This window comes from Equus caballus, chromosome 20 (assembly GCF_041296265.1).
Source record: "Equus caballus isolate H_3958 breed thoroughbred chromosome 20, TB-T2T, whole genome shotgun sequence".
Classification (NCBI taxonomy): domain Eukaryota; kingdom Metazoa; phylum Chordata; class Mammalia; order Perissodactyla; family Equidae; genus Equus; species Equus caballus.
The window spans coordinates 26,559,977-26,580,975 of NC_091703.1; the positions used below are offsets into that span (position 1 = coordinate 26,559,977).

Genomic DNA, 20,999 nt, shown 5'->3' on the forward strand with positions numbered 1-20,999 from the left:
TGTTAAGTCTTCCCCCTCCATTCTCCATCCCTTTGTTTAGTTAGTTTTCTTCATGGCTTAGCATAAACACTTAATAAATATGTATTGCATAAACGAGGCCATAACAAGAGAAAAACAATACATTACAAAGGACTATCTGAATCAGAGCAATGCAGGAAGAGTACATGATGGAGTTGAGAACCACTTAGAAGGAAGAATTGACAGGATTGACTAGTGATTAGAATACAATGATAAGGAAAGAGGGCTCCTGCATGATTGAAGTTCTTTCTTGGGCAATTGAGTAGACAATGATACGATAATACAAATACCAGAGAAGGAAAAAAACTAAGAGTAAATTGGAGGAGTTGGGAGAATATTGAATTTAACTTGGTCTGAGCTGCCGTGGGACAATGCAGATAGACAAATTTTAGGGTTCTGGTGGAAATGGAACTTTGGAAAGACATCGAGATATGAATGTGGGAGTACTCCACATGTAGGATCCACAAGGTATATGTGGAGTGACATATGTATTTCACTATGGAGTGACAAGTGGATCCAAGAATCCCTGGGGAACATGTACATTTAGCAGACAGACAGGGAAGAAGTATCAGCATCTCTTCAGTCAGAATTAATCAGTTGAGTGACCTTGAACAAGTTACTTGAAATTACTGGGCCTTCTTAATGTTAAGGATAAGGAATCAGAGTAAGTCTATTCCAAATTTGGAATGTGGGACCAGATTCCCTGAGTTTGTGTGTTAGTGTCACCACCTCCTGGATGTATGATTTAGCACAAGGTTTTTACTTTTTTTGTGGATTAATTTCCTCCATTGTACCTGGACATCATAATGGCACCTACTTCTTATGGCTGATGTGAGGATTACTAAATAAGAGAATATACATAAAGCACTCAGACCTGTGCCCAGGGCATGCTGGTAGATGCTCAATAAATGTTGGCTACTAAAAATGACAATTTACAAGATTTTACTTAGACCTCCTTTCTAGGGTTCTTCATGGAACCAACTATGAGGTGGTCTCTCTGCTCTGAGGAGAAAGGGGCTTAGGTGGACAGAGTTGCAAGGTCTCCTCTAAGATGCACATAACATACTTGAGACTGAGTGTCATTTAAATGGAGGCTTTCTAGTTGTATCCTTAGGTTTTTGGTAATGAAAATGTTGAGGAGTAGAAAAATCCAAGAAAGAAAGTGGGTGGGGAGGGCTTTAAGAAGGAGAAAGATAAAAATAAGCCTAAACTGCTGGAAAGAAAAAGGTGAAGGTGCTCAACTGGGATGGGGTAGCACTTGGTCATGATGCTGTGTGGATCTTCCCTGGGTCTCCGTCCATCGCCCACCCAACCAGGCCACTATTTGGAGCTGGAAGATGGAGAAAGAACACTAGGATCTTTTTTTAAGGAATCCTCTGCCTGAGACCATAGTAATAAGACAGCCACTCACCCGCATAGGACCAGGCTTTTCTCCGCTCTGCAACAGGAAAAAGAGAAATGAGCACTCCCTTGCAACAGCCAGACATTTCTTAGCCTTTTCTGTGCCCTGGTTGCCTTCCCATCCCCTCCTTGGTGCCCGCTTCACTCATGTCCAGGACTTGTCTGGCTGTGTCTCCTCAGGTTCTTCACAAGGATGTGTCCAGGGAGAAGGAGGCCAGAGGAAATGGACTCTTCTATTTAACCTTCCTGGTTTCTGACCATGGGTTTGGACTCTATTGTGAGCTCTTTACTCTTCTCTTCTCGTTTCCTAAATTAGAAGGATTTGTGCTTCAGTATCTGAAAAACACCAACATATGAAAACTCACGTGAAGGCTGTCATTATGTGGGACACAGCCCTGGACACAGGACAGAACTATGCTATATTTACCCTTACCTTTTTTCAGTGATCACGATCCACTCACTTCTCTGGTCAGGAACTTGATTCCATCTTCTCCAAGACCTAGTTCAGCGTCCTGCATGCAGCACGTGTGGACAACTGCCTGGAAATCTGTCTCTTTTATTTATTTAGCCTCAGTGGGAAGCATCAATTCCTCATGGTTAATATGTCACCTCTTGCTGCCATTAGGAACTCTCAGGAACACCCATGTTTTTTATAGCTTTATTTGGAGAGCTGTTCATGTGTTTTAGGAACTATGGTTTTATGGCTACTAGCTCAGATTTTTTTTTTCTATCTCCATACGCTGTTATCCATGACTCATTAGCGACAAAATGCAGAGCCAGTAATTAACCACTCAATTTTTCTTCATCTGTCCGGGGGGGGAGGGTTAAAATCAACACTTGCTTCTTAAGTTATCTGGGGAGGACTTAGAATAGCACCCATGCCTATTAACCCTCCATGAATGTCATTGTCCTCCATTTTGAAATGATCATTCATGACCCTTGCACTTCACTCCCAAATCTACCTCCCCAAGAGGCAGTGTCATCAGGTGGGTGCTGGGGGGTTGGAGTTTTAGCCAAAATGTGAAGGGGAACCTCTGAAAAGTTGACATGAGAAAATGTATACTTTGAAAATAGCAGTAGGGCAGGTGAAGAGGGAGATGGGAGGCAGGGGCACCATTTGCATTGTATGTTCTGGATTGATGCTTCCCGGGATTGCACAATGTAGCTTGTCCTTTTTTGGTGATCCAGAGGGGAAGAGGTAGGGAGACCAAGTAGAAAGCTGCTGTAATACTCCAGGGAAAAAATGATGAGAGCTTGAAGCAAGTCCATTGCCTTGGGGTCAGAAAAGAGAGTAGTGGACTTAATTACTACTATTAATAATAGCTGATACTTATATAAAAACTGCTATGAGCTTGGCATTGTGCTTAGGGCTTTACATGTATTAACAACACAAACAGGTGGATACTCTTATTTCTCACATTTTATACATGAGGAAGGTGAGGTCCAGGGAGGTTAAATAACTCACCCAAGGTCATGCAAGTGCTTACTGGCTGAACTGGGTCTTGAGTTTAGGCAGGCTGGCTCCAGAGTCTGTGTTCTAACCACTAAGCTGTGCTACTTTAAAGGAAGTACAATTAACAGGACTTCACTGTTAGTCAGATGTGTAGATGAGAGAGAGTGAGAGGAGTTGAAAATGACAATCAGATGGTGTCATTCACTCAGATAAAGAGGGAGGACAGGGTTGGTGGGAGTTTAGTTTTGGTTACACTGAATGTGAAATGCCTTCATGGCCTCTAATGGGAGGTGTCCAGTGAACCCTGGGATCAGGGCATGAGTGGGCTTAGAGCCAGAAATTCTGGGGCTGATGGTGGAGGGGTGGTCAGCTTACAGGGTAGAGCCATGGAAATGGATTGGCTTCTGCAGGGAATGTGTGTAGTATGAAAACAGAGCCCAGCACTGAAGCTTGAGGAATATTAGCAGTTATGGAGCAAGAGGAGCAAGAATTCTGAGAAGGAGCTCCCCTGGAGTAGAGAAAGGACCAGGAGGGGATCCTGGGAATTGATGAAGCCAAATTAAGGAGGAAGACCTACTCAGGGAGGTCCATGAAGAAAGGATAGAGAAATGCATAAGTGACTGGGAGGCCATTAGTGACTGGAAGGAACAATGTATATGGTGTGGTAGAGGAGAGATCAGTCATCACAGCATATAAGTGGAGGCCATTCATGTGTTCTTTTTGCTCGTACCTTGCTTGTGTGGAAGTAGATCCCTGGGGAGAAGTGAGGAGAAGCATATTGCCCAGGGAAGGGGGAAGGAAGGAGCTGGTAAAGATGGAAGAAGCTTGTATTCATTCTAGCCTGTTGTGTGACTGAAGAATCCAGGGTAGCCCCCCATGGTCATCCATCATGCAGTTGACATCCTTGTGTAATCTCATCCTCTTGAGTGTGGGCTGAAACTGTGACTTGCTTCTAGCCAATAAAATCTGGCAAAGGCTATGGGCAGTCACTTCCATGATGAAATTGTTGTATAAGAGTCTGTCTTGCCAGCAGGCCCACTCTAGAGGCCCTCTCTCCCCTCCTGGATTTGAAGAAGAAAACAGTTACGGTGGGAGGCCTTCATTGCAAGTAGCTGAACATGGCTTATGGGAGCTGAGAGCAACCTCCAGTCAACAGCCAGCAAGAAGTTGGGGCCTCAGTCCTACAGCTGTAAGGAAATTAATTCTGCCAACAACCTGAGTGAGCTTGGATGAACCTGTTAAATGATGCAGATTAAGTCTTAGGTTAAAAACAGAAATTCCAATTTACTCACCATCCACTTTCTTGCCTTTTCTCCAGCCTCTAGTAGAACAAAGAAACCTCATGATGTAACTGGCACATGAGAGGGTCTTAAATAGTACACAGAGATGAAGTAAGCACAGAACTTACTGAGTTCTCTTTGGAGTTTCTCTGCAAAAGGACGGGAAGTTAATCAGTACCATCCACAGCAGAGGAGGCAGGTCTACTGGGCAAAAGGGTCTCTAGGAGACTCTTTCCTGGGCTGTGTGTGCAGTGAGTACTGGTAGCTGTCCCAGAACTAGGAAGACTAGGGCACAGTCAGGGTCACAGGTGGGGAAGGAAATGGAGCAGAATTGTTGGTGTTGAATGATGAAACACTACATGAAAAATCTCAATGAAAACTTCTGCTGATGTTCTTGATCCTTGTCCTCTCCCTTCCCTCTGTACAACCCCGTCTTCCACAATCTTCTTTGGACCTCACTGTCTTGGTCTTCTGATTGCTTTACCTTTGGTCCGGCATTCTCACTCTTTCTTCCAGAGAAGTTTCCAGATGAATTCCATTGCATCCACCAGGAGAAGTCCCAGAAGAAGGAAGAGTGAAGTGTGAGCTTCTGCCCAAGGAAAGTCCTTGAGGAATATTGTGCCTGAGCCGAATTGTTGAGCATTATTCCTGCAGAGAAAAGCTGGAAAGGGCCAAAGACAGTGTGGTGCTGGGGCGCACAGAGGATGCCTCAAGGACTCTCCAAGATTCCTGGTCCAGCCCAATGCCAGGGAGGGGCCTGGCTGGGACAGTTACTCCTTCCTTACCCTATTCTCTCCTACTGGATGGTGACGAAGCCAAGAAACCTTGCGAGTCATTGTAGAAAACAAAAATCAAAAATCCCTCTGGGAACTTAAATCAGGAAGGCACAACTAACCCCTGAAATATGAAACTGAGATCTGGAGGAATGGGTGGACACTGTTCCCTTTTCCTCAAATCATGGGAAGAAGAGTTTTCCACTGAAAATCATCTTGAACATGGGAGGCCCTCAAGTTACATTAAACTGTTAATTTTTGGCAGGGGAGGGACAACAGAATGAGAAGCCCTGAGGACTAGTCCCATCTCCTCTGCAAACTCCTCATGTAGTTTCTGTCAAGCCATCCAAAGTCCCTCTCTCTTAATTTTCTACCTATAAAACAGAGAGTTTGATCTTGTTACCTGTGCACTTGACAGTGAGAAAACCGTGGGAAGAGAACTTGACCATTTAGATGAACTTTTATGCATGTGTTTCTTGTGAATTCTCCTCTGCACTCAGTGCACAATGGTCATTTTGTAAGCATGCCATAAATACTGTTAAGTTGAAAAAATGAGAGAGTAAATCTTTTGTTTGCCTCTCAGAAAAATGATTCCACATGATGAGAAAGCCTTTTCAAATGCTGCAAAATCAGTGAAATATCCCATGTATAGAAAAGTTAAATTAATAAAATAAAAACTACCCTTACAGCCAGAACAGAGTCATAAATGGACAGAAATGCAACAATCTAGGGCCAATGCATACCTAACCTGCTTTATTTTGTCCATAACATCATGTTGTAATCAATTTATATTTCTCTTTATTTATTCTTTGTCTCCCTGCTCTTGAATGTAAACTTCACGGGGCAGAAATTTTTGTTTGCTTTGTCTTCTGCTGGATTCCCAAAACCTAAAACAGAAGGTAAGAAAGATTGCCAAATATAATACATTGTATTTATATTTGCTAAATCAGGCAACCTTAAACACAGAGGACTCACGGTAAATATTAGTGGAATGAATGAATACTGTTTTCCACTGGGAGCTTGAATTTGGAAATCGACAAGCCAAGCAAAGCTGAGGCAAAGGGAACAAGATGAGCAGGGTTGAGGTTATAAGCAGAGACCCCTGTCTATTTGCTGTGAGCCAGACAGTGTGCTGAGTGCAGAGGTTGGGTAGGAGGAGTAAAGAAAAGAATGAGAGAGAGCCCTTCCTTCAAGGATCCCTCTGACCTCACACTCACACCCTCCTGTCTCCTTCAACCACACCCACCTGGCAGTCTCCCCACAGCCCTTTCTCAGATATTCACGTTTCTCTGCTCCTCTGACTGACACAGTCTTTGGATCACTTTGATTCAGGCTCCGGGCTGGGCCAGGGCTTCAGTCAGGACCCTCCTCTGCCTCCCGTATCTCAAAGTGGAATACTGTCAGAGGCAGGAGAGTGTGCAGGGGTTGGATATTGCTACTAGTAGGGCTCTCCTGAGGACTTCATGTAGATTTGTGTCTGGCCTGGGTGCCACATGTCCGTGCCTGCTCCCAGTGCTGAAACAGATGATGACAGGGAATCACATATCGTCCTTCTTTCAATAGCCACAGCTCAGTACAGAATAACTGAGGCTAAGCAGGCTAAATCCCAGGTGTCTTTTCCTCCCCGAGGAGGGGATTTCTGATGACACAGGATACCCCTTCCTCAGAGCTTCCTTTCATGATCACAGATGCTATGACTGCATACAGGCTGGCTCCATGTATAACCAAGGATGCAGCCACAGCTGGGATGATCCCTCCCTTGGCATCTCTCCACTGTATTTGGGGCTGAGTAAACCAGCTGGTCGACATACACTCCAGATGGATCCCTCCATCCTCGTAACCCTTTATTTCAATGAGAAAATCAGAACCCAGTGCTGCGGAAGGACAAATGAGCCTGAATTCTTTGGAGCCTCCTGTATGGATGAGAATCTCAACAGAGATCAGTGGCAGACTCACATTAGACTATTCAAGGGTGGTTTCATTAAGGAGCTGTGTGAAAAAGCCTGGTGATGCTGAGGGGAAAACTACATGGGATAGAGTAATACTCCACAGCCAAGAACAGTGGAACTGTTACCACCCACCCAAAAGCCCAAAGGGAAGTGGAGAGGAAGCCATTTCAAAGACCTAAAAGAAGAGAGTCCTATAGAGAGGGCTTTCTTGAGAGGAGCTGTGATCCTCAAGAAGGGAATGCAGCCAGCTAGAGGTGATGCTACAAGGGGAAAGCCAGGAGGATAAGTACCTTGACCCCTCTCTCCTCTCTCCTTCCATGCATCTTCTGCTATGTCTCCCCAGTGACCAAACCCAGGCAGAAGCCATAGGGCAAGAGAGAGCCCTGGGAACAAAAAGAAAAACAACCTATACTCTGTGTTCTCCTGTTGAAAATAGGCAATTTCACGGAACATCAGCATCAGACAAGGGCTCTTTGTCACTGTGATGAGTCAAGACAAAAACAAGACCAACTAACAATCATGCTTAAATAACAAGAAAAACAAGAACACAGTCCAAACTACAGTCACGTTCAAACATTTCCCTATTCTGGCTATGAGTGAATGCTGCTCCTTGAACAATTACAGCTTTAGCCTCATTCTAGTCTTCCTCCTAGTTAAGGCTTATTGATGCCCAGCCATAGCATCACAACCCCACAACCTTCCTGACAGCATCCAATACAGAGCAAAGCCACACTTCTGGAAACCCTCCCCTAACTCCCCTAACAAAAGTCCACATTCTACACCATGCTTCTCTAACACCCTCTTACTGTGACAGCCCATGGTTTCCACATGGTGTACATTCTCCTTCCTTGCAAAAACTAATAAACACAAATTGGTCAATACCAGGTGTGTTCCTGGAGGTCTTTGTTTGGAGAACATTGGCAGCACAGATGCTGTCCTACAGGTCAGCCTCCCAGGGCCCACAACAGTGTGGACTGGAGGGGCCACAGAAGCGATCTGAAACACAACTGAACCCAAACAACTGCATGCCATCTCTGAAAAGATATTTCCTTATCCTTCACATCCCCGACCACCTACTTCCTTGCAAAGACCCTGGTGGCCAGCAAGAGGGCATTCACCCCAGGGCCCACTCAGGGTGAAATACAGTCACTAGTGTGGCAATTCATGATTCTCCTCTACCAAAATGTCCCCTTGGGAGTCTCTTAACCTTTGGGTTCTAACATGGAAAATCACCCAGAAAAATATGTAATGTTAAATGTACGTACATTTAACATAAATATTATGTTTGTGGTGTTCTATGTATGTACACTAACCGTAATCCCTCAGGAAATCCTCGGCTCTACTGTCCAAATATGGTCAGAATCTTTCCCTTTTCCACACTTCTCCTGCTACATCAGGTCAAAGCCTCCACCATCACACTCCGATTAATGCAGGACCATCCTCTCTGAGTCCCCTGATTCCACCTGTGTCAACTCTAGTCCATGCTCAACACAACGGCCAGAACATTCCTTGAGTCACATCATGTCACTCCTCTTCTCAGCATCTTTCAGTAGGCCCTCGTTCACTCAGAGTAGATGCTGAAGTCCTCACCATGGCCCACATGGCCCTCTGGGACCTGCACGTCTCACTTCTCCCCTATTCTCCTCATCTGCTGCAACCCCACTTCCCTTCTTGCTGGCCCTTGAACAGGCCGGCACAGAGAGCCTCAGCCCTGTCTCTTCCATCTCCCTGGAACCTTCTCCCACAGACATCCACAAGACTCACTCCCTCACCTCCTTCAAGTCTTTCCTCTAAAGTCGGTTCCTCCATGAGACCTTCTCCGACCAAAGGATTATGGTAAACTGCTCCAATCCCGCTGGGCATGCTCTCTTTTCCCCACTGAATTTTCACCATCTAACATATCTTGTGTTTATTGTCCGTCTCTACCTGCTCAAATGGAAGCTCCAAAAATCAAGAACTTGGGTCTACTTTGTTAACTGCTGTGCAAGAAAACTTTACAATGGGGAAACCCTCAGTAAATATTTGTTGAATGAGAGAATGCATGAGGGAGTAACATATTATCCTATCAATACTCACTAGCATTTTAAATTGGTTTAGATGATCATATTAATTGGTTGTCATCCAACAGGAGGGGAAGTGGAGAGTTGTGAAGACAAGCATTTGCCTCGTTAATGATGTGCTCTTTTGGTCTGTCTTAGAGAAAGAGCCCACTTTCCTGTGATTCCACTGGGACTTGCCCATACTAATGTATTTATTACTATTTTTTGATGAAGTTGTTTCATGTAGCCAGCATGCCCTGGATATGCATGTAAGAGTGTTACAACTCCATGTGCCTCAATACACTTGTTTACAATTGTCCTTTGGAGGAGAAACATCCCTGGGGAGGAAATTATTCCTTTCCTATCTTCCCTTCCCCACATGTTCACCAATATTTCTTGGAAGATGCTCCCTGGGCTCACCAGAAATGGATAAGTTCCCTGGTCTTAATCTTTCCACTGCTAGAGGAGTGCTTTTAGAAGCAGACGTATAAGAGCTGGCATTTGCAAAGAAGGGACAAATATGTCAAGCTAGGAGCACACAGCAGCCCAACAAACCTCATGCCTCTACAAACTGCTGAGGTTCTCTAGCTCAGAGGAAAGGCTCCTGCAACTCCCAACTCCCTGCCCAGAGCTCACAATCATATCTTGGCTCAGAAAAACACCTCCACCATCTTTTAGGCATAGTCTTAGGAATGACTGTGAATCTTTGTGATAAGGGAAAGTGGGGCTCTCGAAAGCTGGCAAGGCTTGATTCTAGCCGGAGTTCTAGCTTGGCTTCCATCCTAACCACCTCAGAATTGGCTGCACACCTAGATAGTGGAGAGCCTGAGAGCAGGCCTAGGTGGATCACTCAGAGATGAGACTGAGAATTCTGGACCTAGCCCCTCCCTTCTCCCTTGGTCTTCTTCCATCATGTATCCTCTCCTTCCATGAAGATGTAGGTACAATGGAGAGTCGATAAATGACATGAGGGTGTGCCCATCAGGGGAGCTACACTGTGGACTCCTGTACACCCCAACCCATGACCATCAGTAAGTTCAAATCACACACCCATGAGACTTTGTTTAAGATTCAGGCAGTTCCCTGGCAGAGGCTCTGGTGTCAGTCAGAGTCTAAACCCATCACTTCTTAGTCACAAGGTTAGTGAATGGGAAAGCTAGGAATGAGACCAAGTCTCACTCATTTTACTTTAGTTCATTCAACAAACATTTAGAGAGTACACACTGTGTGCCATACCCAGTATGTGTTATGTGTAGGAACAAAAAGTGTGTGGGAACTAGGTAATGGCACTCTGATTCACAAGCTCTGTGATCTCAGTGATGTGCCACAAACTATTTGAACTCCAGTCACTGATGAAAGAATGTGAAATATGAACTTTAGAATGTGCATAATTGGCAGAACAATTTCACTGCTAGATATCTAGTCCAGCAAAGTGCTTGCATGGGTCCAGAGAAAAGCATGTGTAAGGATGACACTTCGGCATTATTTTTAAAACCCAAAAATAGATAAACAGCCTAATCGGCCAGCAGTAGGAGACTGGTTAGTTAGATAACGGCTCACCTGAATGAAGGAATTCAATATGGCAGTTGAGACTAGTTTACAGTCAGATAACCCAGATACTCAACACATATTCAGTGAGCAAAAAGCACATTGCAGAACAATACTAATGATTCTATTAAAAAGCACAAACAAAGCAATAAATTTGTACATACATGTTTGTAGATACGTGTAATTGCTTTAAGAAAAGTCTAAAAAAGGTACATGCTACATTGAGTTTTGGGGGATTAAGTGCCCTCTACTTTGAAAGTCATTTGAATGATTTAAATTTGAAAAGTTTTCGTGTTTAACTTGACAATTAAAAATTGCTACAAGTAATTATAGCAACTGCAACATATTAGTTGTTCAGAAAATACCAACTCCTCCAAAACAAACCAGTGTGAGGCTCCAGTCATAGTACCTGCAAGTCTGGGAACTGCTGGGGGACAAGGGAGCAGAAGTCTGTGCAGCTGGCACTCCTTCAGACCCTTGTCTGAAACCTGGACACAACCTCAGACAAAATATTGCCTTTCAGTACATCCTCTGCCTTTCAATTTGTTTGTTGTCCTCAGGTGGAGAATATGGCTAAACCTATTTTTAAGGAGATTTATTGTTTTTTGCTCCCAATTACAGACAATCTTAAAATAGAGAAAAATACAACAAAATTTAAATAAGAAGTGATGGTAATCCTATACCTCACTTCATGGGAATGTACTTACTTCTGGAAGTATTTTGGCCGTATATACCAAACCCCTTGGAAAGCTTTCATCCTTTGACCTAAAAATATTACGTGTAGGAATTACTCTTAAGGAAAGGAAATTAGGTCCTAAGACAATGGTTTATGTTTAAAGCTGTTGATCATCATAAAATCTTCAATAGCAAAGTCTAGATACAATTTAAATATCCACAGTGGGTCCAATTTTGTTACAATTATAGTAAAAAACTCTTTATTAAACACATCTTTCCCAATGACTGTATGGAAATCCCTTTATGATTAGACAATGTGCTGTTTATCCATCCTCCAACTGTAGATATGTATATGTAAGTTGTATATGTAGGTTGGTTAAGGTTTTTTATGTTACAAATAATTCTGCAATGAACATCTTTACATATAAATCTTTAAGGCACCTCTTTTTAGAATCTCTTAGGATACATTCCCAGAGATGACCAGGAGAGATTGTAAGAGTCCTTTACTCCTTTCTGACCACAGGAAGTTCCTAAGAGAATGCAGCTGGCAAGTTTCTTCATTCAGGTTGTCTCCCTCCCACCAAATTCCCAATGCAGGTCCTTACCTTTTACACTGCCTCCTGCCCCCACCACCCATTCCCTCACCACAAACATAAGCACCAAAAGTCTTTCTCTGTGTGAGGACTTCCCTGTACCCATTCTCAGCTTTTTAGCCTCTGTCCTTCCAGGGCCTGTGGCCCTGGCTTTTACCAACTTCCCCCACTTACCCCCTGGCATTTCCATCTGAAGATCACAGCCGACAGAATGAAGGGAATCAGTAGTTCTCCATTATAGCTACCATTGGCTCTCAAAGAAAGGGAAAAGAAGCAAAGGCTACTCACTGTGAGAAATAGTAACAGAGTCTTTCTTTGGGAGAATTAGTTTTTTGATTGTCTCAGTGGGGGCAGTTGCTGGCAGACACCAGTGGGGAAGGATAGAATGAAAACTGAAACTATATTGGATAGTACACAAAGAAGAAAACTGCCAGCCTTCATTCCCACACTATTTGCGTCTCTCTGTGTTTACTCGTTTGAATCATTCATGTGTATGTTTGTGTATAATCAGTATTTCATTATATAAACCTATTTTGTGACTTTTATATCATAAAAGATTTATCAGCAGAGCTAAGCAGAAAAAATTCAAGATTTTAATGTGTGAGGAGAAGAAGATGTGCATTAATTAAAATGTTTCCGTGGCTGTTTGCTAACATCTGTGTAGGTGGGCACATGGAGGAAGACATCTTTTACAACAGAGCCAAATGGAAGTATGAATGGAAAGAAAACTAGATCTACTCTACCTTTTCAGCACCTCTCAAACTCAAGTCTCAGATCCACGACCACATCATCTAATTTTCAGGTTTCCAGAGGCAATGCTACCAGTCACTGATGGACATCTCTTACATTTGCAGAACATTCTTCTTTGGAGTGTTGCTGAGCAGTGTCCTTCACCCTCTGTGCCTTGTTTGTGCTACATTTGTATTTTCACATGTATTTGTTCCTACTCTGCCTTCAGGATTCTGTATTCTCTGAGGTTAGACACTGGATAGGCTGTTTCTATAAGGTGTCTTTGAGACAAAGTGGTTCTACCTGTGCCCTAGAGCCTCCCAAGATACTTATTTACATCTCAAGGTAATGGTGAATGCTCTTAGGGCTTTGTCGTGACCTTGGCTGATAGAATTTGATTATATTCTAACTATTTGTATTTAGGCTCTGTTGTAGACATGCCTAGTTGCTTGTGCCATATCTCTTCCCCTCTTCTTCTTAGTAATCAAACCTGGTTTTTGGGGGGTCCTGCACTGTGCCTATCCCCTTTGTAGGTAGGAGAGACCAACGGGCTAAGTTTCAGCCAAGGATTTTTAGGTGGAAGTTGTTGGGTTGTGTTTCTCAAGGGAGGTGCATATATCCTACTATCCTCCTTCCTTTTGCCTAGAACATGGTCTTTGGAGCTGGAGTGGAAAACACATCTTGTGACCATGAGGCAACCTTGAGAATAGAAGGAACATGCTGAGATGGCAGAGCATAAAGACAAAAAACGTCTGTGGCGTGGATGCTGCTCTGAGGTGCCAGGCCAGCTCTGGTCTGCTGCTCTCGGAATTCATTTTATATGAAAGGGAAACAACCCTTGTTTTTTTTAAGACAGGGGTACATCTGGTCTCTGTTGACAGCAGCAAAATATACATCTTACCTCCTCAACCCCCTCCATCAACATTTTATCATGAAACTTTTCAAAGATAGATCAAAATTAAAAGTATTTTTGGAAGAACACCATATATATCTACTATCTAGAATCTACAGTGAACATTTTACTATACTTGTATTATTATAATGTATCCTTAGGTTTATCCACCTATTGATTCATATTTATTTATTTATTTCCATCCTTATTTATTTATTTCTTTGGTGTCTTTAAAGCAAGTTTCACACAAAATGCACTTTCCCTTGAAAACTGCAGCACACCTGTCAGGTAGAAGAACACAGTTCTGAAATACTTGGTGCAACAATGTTGTATTTGCAAGATAAATGTAGGAGTACCTTTCAGTTATATGATCTAAAATGATCAGCGGGGTATTTTTATCTGTGTATCTTTAGCTCCTAAACGCCTAGTCACCCCCAATGATACTGACAATCTGTCCCCAGGAACCTGGCCACTACCTGATAAGAGTCTGGCTCCCTCCAGGAGGCTGTGTAAGCAGGAGGCTCCAGGACTGCCTCTCAGGAACAACTTGAGACAGGGACAAGCACTGCCTCAGGGCCCTTCTGTCCATTCCCTGGCATCTGCTGGGAAAAGTGCTCTCTTCTCCACTGATGCCACAAGAAGAGAATCGATGTTCTGGAGGAACTATAAGATATAGGGCCTCACAAATCACTTGAAGAAAAGCAGCAATAAAATCGCTTGTGAAAAAAGTTGTGGGGCCAGCCTGGCATCATGGCACCATAGTGGTTAAGTTTGTGTGCTCCACTTTGGTGATCCAGGGTCCATGGTTTTGGATCCCGGGTGCAAACCTACACATCGCTCATGAAACCATGCTGTGGTGGCATCCCACATACAAAATAGAGGACGATTGGCACAGATGTTAGCTCAGTGACAATCTTCCTCAAGCAAAAAGAAGATTGGTAACAGATGTTAGCTAAGAGCCAAACTTCCTCACCAAAAAAATTAAATAAAAGAAAGAAAGAAAGAAAGAAGATATAGAGATGGCCAACAGGCACAAGAAAAGATGTTCAACATCACTACTTATTAGAGAAATGAAAATCAAAACTATGATTAGATATCACCTCACATGCATCAGAATGGCTATATTTAATAAGAAAAAAATAACAAGTGTTGGACAGGATGTGGAGAGAGGGGAACCATCATACACTGTTTGTGGCAGTGCAAATTGGTACAACCATTGTGGAAAACAGCATGGAGTTTTCTCAAGAAATTAAAGGTAGAAATACCATATGATCCAGCTATTCCACTACTGGGTATTTACCCAAAGAACATGTAATCAATAATTCAAGAAGTTTTATGCACTCCTATGTTTATCACATCATTATTCACAATTGCCAAGATGTGAAGCAACCCCAATGCCAACCAATGCATTAATGGATAAAGAACACATGTTGTATATATACAATGGAATACTACTCATTCATACAAAAGAAAATATTGTGCCATTTGCAACAACATGGATGGACCTTGACGGTATTATGCTAAGCGAAGTAAATCAGACAGAGAAAGACAAACACCCTATGATTTCACTGGTATGTGGAAGAAAAACAACTAAATACACAGAAAGGAGAACAAATTAGTGGTTACTAGTGGAAAAGTGGGTTGGGGAAGGGCCAAAAGGTAAAGGGACACATATGTATGGTGACAGATAAAAAGTAGAGTATTGGTGCTGAATTAAATAATTAATTAGTTAATGTTAAAAAAAGACCCCAAAGAAGCACCTGAAAATGTAGCAGGTGAAATGTTCTTGGCAATCAACACAGAACAAAAAATTTTCTGTTAAAATATTGTATTAAAAAAAAGATGAGACTCTTAAAAGCTATGCCTTTTTATCCAAGAACTATTTTGTTGCTATGTCCATAAATTTTGATGTCATGGTTTTCTTGTCTTCAAGTAGTCTAACTAGAGCTTTTCTGTCCTTTTCTGTATTTGTTATTAAGGATAATTTATGTTTATTTACTTACTTTGTTACTTTTTCTGTATTCCAGAGAATTTGTACAAATTCTGGTTTCGAGACTTTATTGAGCTTGTGACATAGTGTGTAAGGATGTAATGACAGCTAATATTTAAAAAAGGTGCTATTTAGAAATATTTTAAGAAGTTGTTTATTGCAGATTTTATTTAATTCTCACAATAATCCTATGATATAGGTATGATTATTATCCTAATTATACAGATGAAGACTGATGTTTAGAGAGATTGAATGATTTACCCAAGATTACACAGTTCTAAGACCACTCTTTAAGCCTAAGATAAAAGCCAAATTAAAGATCAGGCAAATTGGCTATGACCCAGCGTACCACATTATAAAGGGGGATGTGTTACTTTGCCATAGAAAAGTACCACACATTGGGAGGCTTAATCAACAGACAGGTGTTGCCTCAAAGTTATGGAGGCTGGAAGTCTAAGATCAAGGTGTTTTCAGGGTTGATTTCTTCTAAGAGATGTGAGAGAAGGCTGTGTTCCATGTTTCTCTCCTACGTTATGAAGGTTTGTTGTGAATTTGGCATTCTTTGGCTTGGAGAAGCATCACCCTGATCTGTGCCTTCATCTTCACATGTCATTCTACCCGTGTGCCTGTCTCTGTGTGCAAATCTGCCTTTTTTATAAGAACACCAGTCATGCTGGACTAGTGCCCATGTTAATGGCTTCATCTTAACAAGTTACATTTAGGATGATCCTATTTCCAAATAAGGTCACATCCTGAGGTTATGGGGGTTAGGATTTGAAAATATAAATTTTGGGGGATACAATTTAGCACCTAACAAGCAGTAAATCCCCATACAAGTGAATCAAAAATCAGTTTTCAGGTCATTCAGGCTTCTCAGCATAGCTCCTTAAGTCACTGCTACCCTGTAACTGGTACTGTTCTGAAGGAATAGACAGAGTTTCGAGAGGTCATTAAAAAACAGATAAAACTCCTCTCCAAAGTTGAGATGTCTCTTCTATATTTTCCCTTGTGATAAGCATAGGTAAGTCATTTGATGTGACTACGGGCAGTGCCACCATCTCTGAGATTAGCTAGGAACTTGTGCCTGATATCATTTGCTGCAGCAGCTACAATTTTGAAAACTAAATGAGGCAGAGTGCTGTTTATTGATAATTAATCATTTATTCTATAAAAATAAATTTACACATTTCAAAAGTCCTTCCAAGAAATTATCCAATCATAATATCATGTTTAAAGATGATGCATGTTTAAAAGCAATACATACCCAAAGATATGCATGTCTATGTTCCCCAAAAACCATGTTCTGAAAAGTTCTTAATATCACCATTCCAAATGGGGAACAACTTGAATCTTGTCAACAGAATAATGGGTCAACAGTACGATAACTATCTCAAACATAAAGATGAGCAAAAGAATCCAGACACAAAAGAGTATAGACTGTATGATCCCACTCATCTCAATATCAAAACGTGGACAAGTAGTTGTTGATGTCAGGGAGATTTACCCTCAGGGGAGCTTGTGACTGGAAAGGACAGGATGAGGCATTTCTGGGGTACTGGTGAGGTTCTAGTTTTTGATCTGGTTGCTGATTGCATGGTATGTTCAGTTTGTGAAAAAATATTGATCTACGACCTTATGACATAGACATTTTTCTTTAAGTGCATTATACTTCAATGAAAACTTAAAAATAAATGAGAATATTAAATCTCTAAAGAAGAAGTAAAAAAATAAAAATACTAAAAGTTAAAATGTGTCATTACAGAGTTCATTCGTCACTGATGGGCTTATAAACATAGCAGTTGGCTTGGAAACTAGAAGCACTCAGCAACAGTTGATTACAAGGATGTAACCAGGCGATACAGAGTCTGCTTAGGTTGTGTTTGTTTAGATTAAAAATGACATTAAGACAACTTTTCAAAAAAATGTGGAAATTCTTTCAGAAGTTACAAATCTCCATCGCATCCCCCACTCCAGTAAGACTGCAGGAGCCAATGGGAAGTCACAGGAGGTTTGGGAACTCAGAGGAATGTAATCAGATGTCTGTTTGAGGAACATGACTCTGAAAATTCAGAATATGATCAATTCTGTGGGGTCCTTTTCATCTTGCATCCAATCCCTCCCCTGTCAAGTTACATAAACAAAGCAAACACCCAGTTCCAGGGTGGCTTAATGACTCTTTTCCTTAACATCCCCTACCACAGTGACAGCTGTGGACCTCTTTGATTAAACTTGTGACTGTTATTCCAACTCACTGCCAGTGTTCTTCACACCCAACATTGCCTTCCCAATCATTGTAATGTGAAAACATATTTAACAACGTTGGGGATTATGGAGGACATCCATGCCTCCCAAATCTATGTCACTTCTAATTCTTTAATCTGTTGACATTTTCTTCAATTGCATTGGAAGTGCTGTGCATATGTAGCTTTCGGCCCCTAAGACATAGACATAGACACACACCTGCCCCTCTGTAGAGAATTCTTGAGCTTCCCATCACCATCTCACATTAAAATGGGAGAGTTCTCCAAAATGAAGATGATCACAGAAGAAGAGAGAAAGAATCTCTCCTTCATTCCTCCTAACTTTGCTCCTTCTTGGGAAAAGATCATGCTTCAGAATCCTGTTGTGCCCTCTCTCTAAGACTCCGATAATAACACCCAGTAGTTTTCAGTGCTTCCCCTGCTCTAAGGGCTGTGTGCATCCTCATGACTCAAGTGAGCCCCAGGAGGTGAGATTTTGTTTATCCTTCATTGCAAGAAACCTGCCATGGAGGTATTATGATCCCATTTTTTGCAGGAAACAGGTTGGATCAACGTACTGGGCTAGTGAGCTGCAATGCCAGGGTTGAACCTGGCTCTGTCTGACTGTGAAGTCTGACCTCTGAACTGTTTCTGCTGTTCATCAGACCCTACCCCGTTGCTTTGCCCTGTTGTGATCCCCCACACTGATCCTGGGGAACAGGACCTCAGCTAAGACGGGCACAGGATCCTGGTGACCACAGCCAGCCAATGAGAGCAGGACAGAAACTGCCAGCCAACTGAGAACATACAACAGTGCAAACGTCCTTGACCAAAGCACAGGAGGTCTTTGTCCTGTCCCCTGATTTTATTTGCCCAAAGAGTAACATGAAAGGGATAATATGAGTTTCTTGTTCCCTCTCAGGGTTTCACCCATAACTATCTCACACAGAATGTTCCTTGTCCATCTCTCCTCTCTCTTCCTGCTTCCTCTGTCTTCTAGGACCTCTGGCTGAGTGATATGAAATTTTGAGTCTCTGGCATTTGACAGGTTTGGGTCACAAGAGCAGAAGAGCCTGGCTTAGAGGCTGGACCAGGAGAGGCCAGGCAGGGGAGTGCATAGTAGCCTCGTCTCTCTGTCTGCAGAGACAGGTCAGCTGCAGATCCAGCAAAACACTGCCACAGAGATGGGAGAAGGGCAGAGTCAGGGAGGTGACAAGGCCTAGAAATAGGCAGATGTGTGAAAGGAGCAGAAGCTAGGGTGGAGACCTGTACCAGAAAGGACACCCAGGGGTCCTGGGAAAGATGGAGCCCTGTCAACAGGAGCTTTCTTGACCCTGGCTAAGTCCCTAAGCCAGCTAAGGTTTTATAATCTTCCTTCTCAAGGTTCTAGGTTGGAGTTAAAGCAGACAAATTTATTCAAAAAGCAGCATCATTTGTGTGCCAGGGATTGTACAAAGAACCAGGGCTGTGATCAACAGAGCACAGTTCGTGCTGGCCAGGAATTCACAGGCAAGTCATTCAAACAGCAAAAAGTTACCACTTACCATGTGCCTGAAATCATTCTAAGTGGTTACTACACATGTGAACTCCTGAGTCCTTAGGACAACCCTCGGAGGCAGGCACTGTTCCCCTCATCACCACCCTCCTCATCATGCCCATTTTAAAGATGCAGTAAGTGAGGCAGAAAGAGATTAAGGAACTTGTCACAATTAGAGAAGAGTGACTCTTTCTAGACTTTGAAATCAGGCTACTGGATCCCAGAGTCTGCTGAGGGCCAACCAGCACAGACTATACTAACAAGGAGCCACGTGTTGGTGCCGTGATAAGGGGAGTGATGGGAGAGGCCAGGGAGGAGAGTGAACACCATGTGGAAAACGCATGATGTCTCAGTAAGAGGGTGTTAGAGAAGACTTGGTATAGAATTTGGGCTTGTGTTAGGAGAGTTGAGGGAGGGTTTATGGAAGCGGAGCTTTGCTCTAGTTTAGATTCTGACAGGAATGTGTGGGGTTGTGATTCTGTGGGTAGGTATCTTACCTAGGTGGGTAGTTGTACCTATAATAAAGACTAGACTGAGACTAAAGCTATAATTGTCAAAGGAGCAGCAGTCACTCATAGGCAGGATAGGGAAATGTTTGGTCACGGTTGTGGTTTTGACAATGTTCATGTTTTTCTCCATGTTCAAACACAATTGTTGCATGGTCTTGTTTTTGTCTTGACCCATCATAGTGACAAAGTGTCCTTGTCTGATGTTGATGTTCCATGAAATTGCTTATGTTCAATAGGAGAACACTGAGACCAGGCTGATGTTCAGATGTGAAGGGTTGCTTTTCTCTTTCTCAGGGCACTCTCTTGCCCTGTGGCCTCTGTCTGGGTTTGGTCAATTGGGAGCCATAGCAGAAGGCAGAAGGAGGGAGAGAGAAGAGAGAGGTCTAGGTACTTATGCCCATGGCTTTCTCCCTGCAGGACCACCTCTAGCTGGCTGCATTCCCTTCCCAAAGATCACAGCTCCTCTCAAGAAAGCCCTCTCTACATAGCTCTATTCTTTTAGGTCTTCAAAAGGGCTTCCTCTCTGTTTCCCTTTGGGTTTAGTGGTAGGTGGTAATAGCTCCACTGTTCCTGTCCCTGGGGCATTACTCCAAACCATGTAGTTTTCCCCTCACCATCACCATGCTTTTATAAACAGCTCCTTCATGAAAGCCCCTTGAATTATCTAATGTGAGTGTGCCACTGATTCATGTTGAGACTCTCAGGGATAGAGGAGGCTCTAAAGGATTCTGGCTCACTTACCTCCCACAGTGCTGGATCCTGGTCCTCACATGGAAATGAAGTGTTATAAGGTTGGAGGGATCCACCTGGACTGCATGTCCACTGGACAGTATCACTAGCCCCAAATACACTGGAGAGTTGCCAAAGGAGAGGACATGCCACTGTGGCAGCACCTTTGGTGACAGATGGAGATGGCACAGCATCTGTGATCATGAAAAGCAGCTCTGGGGATGGGGTGACCTGTATCATCAGAAATCCCCTCCTCTGCCAGGAAAAGATCACCAAAAGTTCCACTGAATGTCTGTACCCTGCTTAGCCTCAGGTATGCTGTGGTGAACTGTGGCTATTGAAAGAAGGAGGATGTGTGATTCTCTGTTGCTGACTTGGGTAGCTTTGTTGTGAGTATAAGGCACAGAGCAGGGATCTGGAGCCTTCTTCTTACTCTGGGGATGTTTTGTTTCCCCATAAAGCTGTTCATGTCACAAATACATCTTGAGTATTTCCTGTGTGCCAGAAACTGTGATAGCCATAGGAATTGGCAGAAGATTGTAAAGATCAGACCCTTTAAACAAAGATAAATGACAAAATGGGAAATAAATATATACAATGCATATCTTAGAGAAAGAGCAAATCTCCTTAAAATATAAAACAAT

At 42.8% G+C, this 20,999-nt stretch overlaps 1 long non-coding RNA gene and 1 pseudogene across 1 annotated transcript; one reads left to right on the plus strand and one right to left on the minus strand.

Moving 5' to 3' along the window:
• The window catches only part of LOC138919373 (butyrophilin subfamily 3 member A2-like), a 187,384-nt pseudogene extending 166,722 nt beyond the window's left edge, over positions 1-20,662 (plus strand).
• LOC138919447 (uncharacterized) lies at positions 1,013-4,774 on the minus strand. The gene is made up of 4 exons (XR_011429617.1): positions 4,637-4,774; positions 4,281-4,301; positions 4,165-4,191; positions 1,013-1,755 (listed from the first exon to the last, which is right to left on the minus strand). It is a non-coding gene; the product is annotated as an uncharacterized lncRNA (long non-coding RNA).
• Positions 20,663-20,999: the final 337 nt, after the last annotated feature.